The 8,920-nt window shown below is 48.8% G+C and overlaps 1 long non-coding RNA gene across 1 annotated transcript; it reads right to left on the reverse strand.

Annotated features, from left to right (window-relative positions):
• Nucleotides 1-3,740: 3,740 nt before the first annotated feature.
• Nucleotides 3,741-5,521, reverse strand: LOC107180296. The gene is made up of 3 exons (XR_001511069.2): nucleotides 5,485-5,521; nucleotides 5,193-5,281; nucleotides 3,741-4,051 (listed from the first exon to the last, which is right to left on the reverse strand). It is a non-coding gene; the product is annotated as an uncharacterized LOC107180296 (long non-coding RNA).
• Between the last annotated feature and the right edge of the window lie 3,399 nt (nucleotides 5,522-8,920).

Here is an 8,920-nt window from a genome sequence, read left to right on the forward strand (position 1 = left end):
TGGTTCCTGGCTTGGCATGTTAGGAACGTGATTTTAGCCCTTGACCCGAGAGTGCGCAGACCCACAGGACCGGCTTGCTGACCGAAATCGAAACAGCGTGACTGATAGGTCGAGTGCCACTTCATTGGTTCACATGGAGCAGCACCACGCCCAGGTCATGGGACTACTTGTCTGCTAGTCGCGCATGCTTTCCCGCGCATGCGGGAAACCAGGACACTTGCACACGGTGGTTTGTGCATACGTTCAAGCAGGGAGTTGGGCGAGCCTCGAGGAACGTGTACACCAATGTGAGAGTCTGGTGCCCCGTCTCCACTTTGGGGACCTGGCTTCTCCCAAGAAATCCTCTTCTCTGGACACTAGTGCAAGATGGCTCCTTCTGTGTCACCATGAGCCCCATTACATCATGCTGAAAGTTGGCGGGCTTGTGCAGCCATTCCTCATGGGGGTCATTCTGAAGCCCTCTTGGTGGTAAGCGGGCGGTCTCGCCTCACTGGCAGGGCCTGCTGGTCAGCCTCTGGATCCGTGGGCTGCCCCCGCGTCTGGGCGCTGCTCTCCCGTCCTTTGGTCTGGTGGCTCGGAGGACAGGCAGAGCGGTTCTTTGCTCCCAGGTTTGTGGGTCGCCCTGGGCCTCACACACGGGCTTGCAGCTTGGGCCAGAGGAAAGGAAGGAAGGGGAACAGGAGCAGGAAGCGAGAGAAGGGGGAGAGGGAAGGGCAGGGCCGGGGCAGCGTCGTCCGTCCCTGGGACGTGTCCTCTCGCCTGGTCCCAGTGTGGCGCCATGGTCACCCTGGCCCGCGACAGGCACGTTTGAGCACACGCGGTGCGCCAGGCCCTTTCCTAGGTGCCGAGGGCGCCAGGCAGAATGCAGGGGAGGGGGGAGGGGCAGCGCTCTCACGGAATTTCCATCTTGGCTTGGGGGGGGGGGGGCGCGGAGAAGAAACAGGGAACACGGAGAAGCAAATAAACGAGAAAATGGCAGGAAGTGGTCAGTGCTTTCAGGACCAGAAAACGGGATGATGTACTAGAACCGGTCTGGATGTATCTGGCCGGTTGCCTGGTTTTGGATAGCTGGGGAGCTAAGAATGGTTTTTACAGTTTCAAATGGTTGAAAGAAAATCAAAAGGGGAACAACATTCGTGACCCATGAGAATGATCTGCACAATTCAAGGTTCGGCGTGCGAGCAGGATTTGGTTGGGACACAGCCACAGCCTGTGTCCGAGGCGGCTCACGCTACCGCCTAGAGCGGAGGAGGGGGGCGCAGAGACTGTACACGGCTCGCGATGCCCAAATACTATCTGGCCCTTTCCAGAAAAGCCTGCTCCTCCTGCGCTAGGCTTCTGGGGCGACAGTGGGAGTCAGACACACACACACACACACACACACACACACACACACACACACACACACACAAACACACGAGGACCTGGGAAGACCCCGACCTCGAGGGTGCTGAGGCGGGAAGGAAGGGGGCGTGTGCAGCGGGGGGAGGGGGAGGGAGCGCATGCGCGCTGGAGCACCTCCCTGCCCGGTTGTGTGGGGGCCTGGTCTTCACCGGTTCCCCCCCCCCCCCCCACCGAGCGCCGCAGGGGTCAGGGGTGTGGCTCCTCTCCCCGCCTGACGCGCGTCTTCCCGGTAGTGTTTCTCTTGGTGTGTTTCGGTGTTTGATGTCCGCGTTCGAGACTTTCCCCACGGGCCGGTGACCCCCGGCTGGCTGGCTGTACTTCCGAGCGGCTCCGGGAGCCCACCGGAGGGCGCGTGTCCCGGCGGGGCTGCGCTCTGTGCCCTCTGGCAGCTCTTGTGTGAGGAAGTGGGTTTCTCTAGGGTATTTCTTCCTCCTCCGGCCCGACTCCATGGTAAGGGTTCCAACAGTTTCTTGCTGGGGAGGACCGTCTGGCCAGCAGCGGTATGGGGACCCAGTGGGAGAAAAGTGCTGGGACGGCTCAGTATGGACTCGTTCATCAATCCCTGTTTTCTGCTGCCGGACCTCGTGTCCCACCCCAGAGCCCCTCCACGTCACCCTCTCCCGGCCCCTGCCTGGTTGCGGAGCGGCGGTCCCGCGGCTGGAGCCGAGGAGAAGATCTGGGGGCTCTGTCTCTTCTTGAACTGACCCTGAGCCCTCCTCTCCTAACCTCCACTTCCAGAGAAAGCTGGTGCCATCACGTGTGGACTTTGGGGCAGTTTGGTGGTTGTAAATCATGCCCCTCGCTAGCTTTCTCTGGGCTACGATTCAGCTTTCTTCGGTTTGCTAAATCAGTTCGTGCTGGCCCTTCCGTGTTCCAGCTTCCGAATTTTTGTTACTGTCCTCTCCTCTCCTGTACTCTTTGTCCTTTAGGATATACAGCTTAAAAAAAATACGTTCATGGTCGTCTTAGACTTTTATGCAGGGAACAAAGTAGATGCAGGTGTGGAATCACCACCTTTGTCCCAATTGACTTATTCAAAATATCACTCTGTTGTGTGAAGATAGGTGATGGGAGGCAGGAGGGAACGCAGGGAGACCCAGTTAGGAGATTGCTGTGGAGATCCAGGGGTGACTTGGTGGTATTTTGGAGGAGAGGATAGAGTATGGTGGTGCACATCAAAGAAAGTGGACCTTGAGATGTTTTGAAGATAGTCACTATGACTTCCTAATGGCAGGGGTGTGGGCAGGACGGGAAAAGTGGAATTACAATCAACTCCAAATTTCCTGGCTTAAGTCACTGGTGCCATTTATGTGACAGGAGAGACTTGGGGAGGAGTAAGTCTGTGGTTGGAGATGAAGAGTTGAGGTTGAGACATTTATTAGACGTCCAAGTGGAGATGGCAAGTAGCAGCCACATATATGATTCTGGAATTAAGGGGAGAGGCCATGGCAGGATTTAGGATTTCCTGGCACCTGGACTGGCATTTAGGTCCTTGAGACTAGATGAGATTACCTAGAAGGACCGTGTGGATGGAGAAGGAAGGGGCGTCCCCAGGACTGAGAAAAGAGGAGGAGGAAAACCAGGAGGGCATGGTTTTCTCAGTAGGGAAGGAAAGAAAGAGTTTCTGTGGGGAGTGCTGAAATGCTACTGGCAAGTAGATTAGGATGAAGATAGAGAAATGACCATTTGTGGTAGAGACTCCCTAGCTTCCCCTTCTTCCTGAGTTATAGCTGGGCCCTTGGTCACTCATTAGAATAAGTACCGTATTTTCTAGTCTCTCTTGCAGCTAGATGTGGCCATGTGTCTAGGCTGGCCAGTGGAGGTAAGGAGAACTACACCTCCCAGAAGTGTCCTAAAAGGGAGGAGGCATGCTCTTCTTATCTCTTCTTTTCAGTTGACTGGATTGTCTTGTAATGGCTGGATTTCCTGCAGCCATTTTGGACCATGAGATGATCTGAGGAATGGAAGTTACCTATGGTAAGGCAACAAGATAAAAGGATCTTGGGTCTTTGATACCATGGAGCACCATAACAGCCCTGGACAGATTTCATATGAGAGAGAAATAAACTATCCCCCTTAAATCACTTTTACTGTGTGTGTGTGTGTGTGTGTGTGTGTGTGTGTGTGTGTGTGTTTGCAATTAGCAGCCAAACTTAATTCTAACCGATGTATCGTTGGATTTGGCAACAAACATAGAGGCATAGTGGTTGAAGCATGAATGGCTGTGACAACAACAACACCCTGACTATAGCACTTTTCAGTTTACAAAGCACTTTCAAACATGCTGCCTTCCTCAACGTTTGCAGCTCCATTGTGATTCTGTAGACTTCTTTTTTTATAGATGAAGAAACGGAAGCTCAGAGAAGCCACTAAGTCAAGGTTACTAGGTTGTAGCTCTTATACTTTAACCCGGGTCATCTGACTCCTTGCCCAGCGCTCATGAACGTAGGTGGAGAGCAGGTTACGAACGTGCAGGAGGTTCTGGCCCAGAGTTTGCCCAATTCTGGGGGGATAATTGGAAGCTGGTCCCAGAGGTCCCTGAGAACATGTCGCCAGGAGAAGGTGTCATTTGGTGGAGCATCAGAGCTTTGTCGCCTTTTCAGGAAAATGCTTGTATTTCTAGAAAGGTGATGTGGAGGACAGGAGACTGTGGAGAACAAAGGAGGTAAAAATGAGACAGGCATCAACACCGGGGGGAAGTGTGGCTGCCAGTGGCATGCTAGCAATCCCATTTTGGAAGTAATCAGGTAGCAATCAGATGTTCAGACCAAGTCTGCTGAGTGTCCTGTGACCATATAAATGTTTTCTTGGTATCAAAGGGATCTGCTTCTCTTTGCAGTCTCCCTTCCTCAGAGGCCAATCTGGGAGCTTTTGAAGTTTGGCATGAATCTCTCCTTCTGCTTTTCCTCTTCAGTAACTTCTTTGCTGACTTCTTTCCAATTTCTTTCTGTAAATCCCCACCAATCTGGGGATTGCTGGGGATACACAGATTTTAAGCTGATTAAGGGTTTGCACCTTCCTACCAGCAAGGTGGGATTACTTTTAAGTAAGTTGCTCAAGGTTATGCAGTCGGGAAGTAGAAGCTGGGATTGGAAGTCGGCTTTGTGACTTCTAAGGTCACATGCTGCTCCCCCAGCTTTGGCCCTAGAAAACCAAGAGGCCTCGGGGAAATAGCATTCTGTCCATCCCACCCACGTCCCTCTTTAATCTTGACTGACCCACCCTGGAGGCCCCGCTCCTGGAGGCACATTAAAGCAAGCCTCACATGCCTGCCCCAGGGAAAGGCCTCGACCCGCCCCACTTCCAAGCGGCCCACTTGCTCCGGCCCTTCATCTCCCTGGACCTTGGGTTCCTGGCTGTAGTCCCTGCCTTTGATATCTGCTTCTGCTCTCTGGAGTTTGGCAACTCCTCACATTCTCCTTGCAGCTTTTGGGGCCTCAGGGTTTTTTCTTTTTGCCCTCTGCTCTGTCCACCTCCGACTCAGTGTCCTCCCCTGGCCTGGGGCGAGGAGGGCTCACCCTCTGGCCTGGGCTCTTCGGATCGCGTGTCTGGGCCAGAGATGGATGTGGCCTCGAAGTGGCACAATGGAGAGGGGTCTAAGAGATTCTAGTCCTGCCCTTGGCCACAGCTCCCCTTCATTGGGGGAGGTGTATCCACAAAAGAGGCTAAACAAGGCACTTATCACTGTCTTCATCAGGTACGATTTGGGCCCTAATGTCAGATTCTAGAAGGGCTGGCTTGAATGGCCTAGAGGTAAAAAAGGCTTTGTTCATCCCATAAACACTCACTGAGCGCGTAGGATGTGTCTGGCACTTCCAGCTCCTGGGGATACAACGCTGAATAGAATCTTGGTGCCAATCCTAGAAGAGCTTACATGCTAACAGGAGGAGATCACACAAAAAAATCAAGAAAATAACATCAGGCCTCCTGTTCTGTATTCCCCCCCACCCCACTCCCCCTCCCACCCCGGAACCCCCTCCATGGCCATACCCAAACAGTCTTGGATCTGATCTCTGTGATGGAGGGCAGGCTACATGTCAGAGAGCAGCAGGAGTGTCAGGAACAAGGGAGGGCAGTTACCTCAATGCCTCCGTAGATGAGGGCCCCTGGGGCTCTGCTGCTGTATGAGTAGTAACATACAGTTCCGTCTGCAGAGAAAACTCCTTACCTGAGAGAGGCGGGGCGAGGGGGCGGGGAGAGCGTGCCCTCCGTAAGCATTGTAAAGAGCCACATCCACACATGTCCATGTGTGCAGAGCGTGCCCTTCCTGGGCTTTAGTGTATGGGTCATAGATGCAGGGCATCATCAGGAGCTCAGTAAAAATGCAAATTCTCACCCCACACGCCCCACCCCAGTTGTTCTGAAGTCTGCAGGTGATTCCTGTGCACATTCAAGTTGGAGAAGCAACAGGCTGGACTTTGACCAGGTGCAGAGAAAAACACCAGACTGTGACCAACTCCTAATAATTCCTCTTGCAGATGGAGTGTGGGGTGGGATATGGAGGGCTTCCTTCCCTGAGAAATGTATGCATTTGAGCAACATACTCACCACTGTTTGCAAAAGTTAGTTACTATAAATAAAATAGGGGAAAAAAAAGAATAAAAGAAAATAAACAAGTTCAAATAAGGGTGCATTCTTTAATTTGACTTAGAATACTTGACTTGTAATATTTGCAACGGTCAACATTTCAAGAAATAAATATCTTTCTATACTTTGTATTAGCTTGTGAACTACTAACCCACTATCAATTGAGTTTTTATTGTTGGAGGGGACATTTTATGCATGGAAAAGAATACTTAAGGTTATTTGTGTATTTTAATTTTTTTCAACTGATTAAAGTTGTAAATTTTGAGGCCTAATTTTATTAACTCAAGTTCAACTTACAAGTCTTGCTATTTTGTTCATAAAGCTAGTGTTTTATGTTAAATCTTTCACTTATTCTTTAATTAATGTTCAGTTAGCTCATAAATTCTCCTAACATTTAATATCACTTACAAACCCGATTGATTAAATTAGCTTAGACTGTTTAAGCTATAATTAAGCACTTCAAAAAAATCTAACAAGGCAGACTTACAAATCTAACAAATCTCAGATACTAAGAATTTAACACTAAGAACTTAAACACTATTCATGTTTCACATTCATACACTAAACATAGTAAGTCTCAACTTGTAGATCTAATCAGATTTATTTAAGCATTTAATCATCATTTAATCCACCTAAGTTATTAAATCAACATCACAACGCCAATACGTTACATGCTTTTATACTTTTCCCACACCTTAAAAAGCAGTTAAGAATTGTAAACGTTGAAATGGCTGATGCTTAACTTATGTTCTGTGAATTTTTTATAAAGCGATACATTTTTAAATTAATTTTTTAAAGTTACAAAAACTGTAAAGGTGCCTGGGTGACTCAGTTAGTTGAATGTCGGACACTGGCTCAGGTCGTGATCTCCCTGTTTGTGAATCCGAGCCCGCATCACATCGCATTGCATTGGGCTTGCTGTCAGCACGGAGTCTGCGTCATCTCTGTTCCCCTTTCTCTCTGTCCCTCCCCCGCTCTCACTCTCACTCTCAAAAATAAATAAAACCTTAAAAAAATTTAAAGTTACAAAATTACAGACAGAACACAGATTATTCCAAGGATTGTTGCAGTTACTATCACACACACCCTTACACCTCTCACAAAAGTGTTAATATATGTCTGCGTCATTCACCATCTGTATATTTATTTCCAAGCCTCTACTCAGGCAAAGAAAGCAGAATGAGCCTCACAGTTGGGTTGAGATAACTGATGTGAAAGCAGGGCTCATACACACTTACGGACTAGAGTCGTGAGCTCCACGTTTGCAATTGCTGTACTGTTAGAGCTGTGGAGAGCCACCTGGAGATTGGACCAGTCTGGGGACGGGGTCTGGATGTGCCTTCTTAAAGAATGTCACCTGGCTGGACAATTACCTGTGGGAGTGGCTTCCTGTGGTCAAATTTTGCCGGCCACAATTACAACATCCATAAGACCTTCACTTAAAGAAAGAAAGTGCATCTCTTATCCCTGGGTGTACCTTAAGTCGCACTGCCTGACACAGGTACAAGAAATCCACAGCTTAATTATTAACCCACTTGGCTATGGTATGCACATTGAATAGTTGACATTTTGGGGAACTCACATAGACCTTTTTTTTTTTTTTTTTTTTTTTTTTTTTAGTATAACCCATATTCTTTTTTTAAAGTTCATTTATTTATTTTGACAGAGACAGAGTGGCAGAGGGGCAGAGAGAGAGAGAGAGAGAGAGAGAATCTCAAGTAGGCTCCACACTGTCAGCATGGAGCCTAACATGGGGCTCCAACTCCCAAACCCGTGAGATCATGACCTGAGCCGAAATCAAGAGACCAGCACTTGACTGACTGAGCCACACAGGTGCCCTAGTATAACCCACATTCAATATCAAGATGGACTTGGGCTTCTCACAAGATGTTCGTTTCCTTTCTGATACTCAGACTGTTGCAGCTTTGCTTTTTCCCTCCCTGCCTTCATCTCTTTCCTCCCTCCCTTCCCTCCCTCCTTCCTCTCCTCCATCCCTCCCCACTTTTTCCTCCCTCCCTCCCTCCCTGCCTTCCTCCCTCCCTCCCTCCCTCCCTGCCTTCCTCCCTCCCTCTCTTCCTTCCTTCCTTCCCTCCTCCCTTCCTCCCTCCCTTCCATGCTTCCTTCCTTTGCTGTGTCCCTTTCCTCAAATATCTTTTGAAACTAACATGCTCTTGCATCATCTAGCGGATTTAGGCCTGCTTTGATTCTTCTTGCACCAAGGTACACTATCAGCTACTTTCCAAGAAGCCCTGGATTCTTTAAGTGGTGAGTGTTATTAGGGGCCAATATCTGGGCACTCCTTGTGCAAATCAGATTACCCTCATGAGGACTACAGGTGAGGAGGAGTTTCCACCTCCAGTCCAATAGTGAGAGAGCCAGAAAATGAGTTCACACTTATTTATCCAATTTAACGCCAACCTTACTAAGTCCCTGAGAAATATATATTCTATAAAGGCTTTCATTTTATTCCCCCACTTTTAAACTACCAGCTTTTAGCTACCAGCTGCTGCTTCTTCTTTCAAAACAACCTTAATATGTCATGCTATATATATTTTAATTATACTATGAATGAAACTTCCCATGTTGTAAATGAATGTATATTGACTTAGATCCCAGATGCCCTGGTCCGGGGCTGCAAATGTGTTCCTTGTCACTTTTATGATCCTTGAGTGTCTTATCAACCATCATCCTCTGGTCATTTTATTGACAGTCACACAATTTCATTTCATCCAACTCTATTGAATTCACTAGGCTTGATTCCAATTTCAAAGTGTTAGCTTCAGCTCTCTCCTTTCTCCCGGAGCAATCTTTGCCTTCTGGCTCTCCTCTGCCTTTCATACTGGAAATGGAGTTGTCACTTTGTTTCTCCCTGTTATCTTTAAGGCTCTTCTCAGGCTGTCCCAGTGTGTGTGCCTCAACCATCTGCTCT

This window comes from Panthera tigris, chromosome B4 (assembly GCF_018350195.1).
Source record: "Panthera tigris isolate Pti1 chromosome B4, P.tigris_Pti1_mat1.1, whole genome shotgun sequence".
NCBI lineage: Eukaryota > Metazoa > Chordata > Mammalia > Carnivora > Felidae > Panthera > Panthera tigris.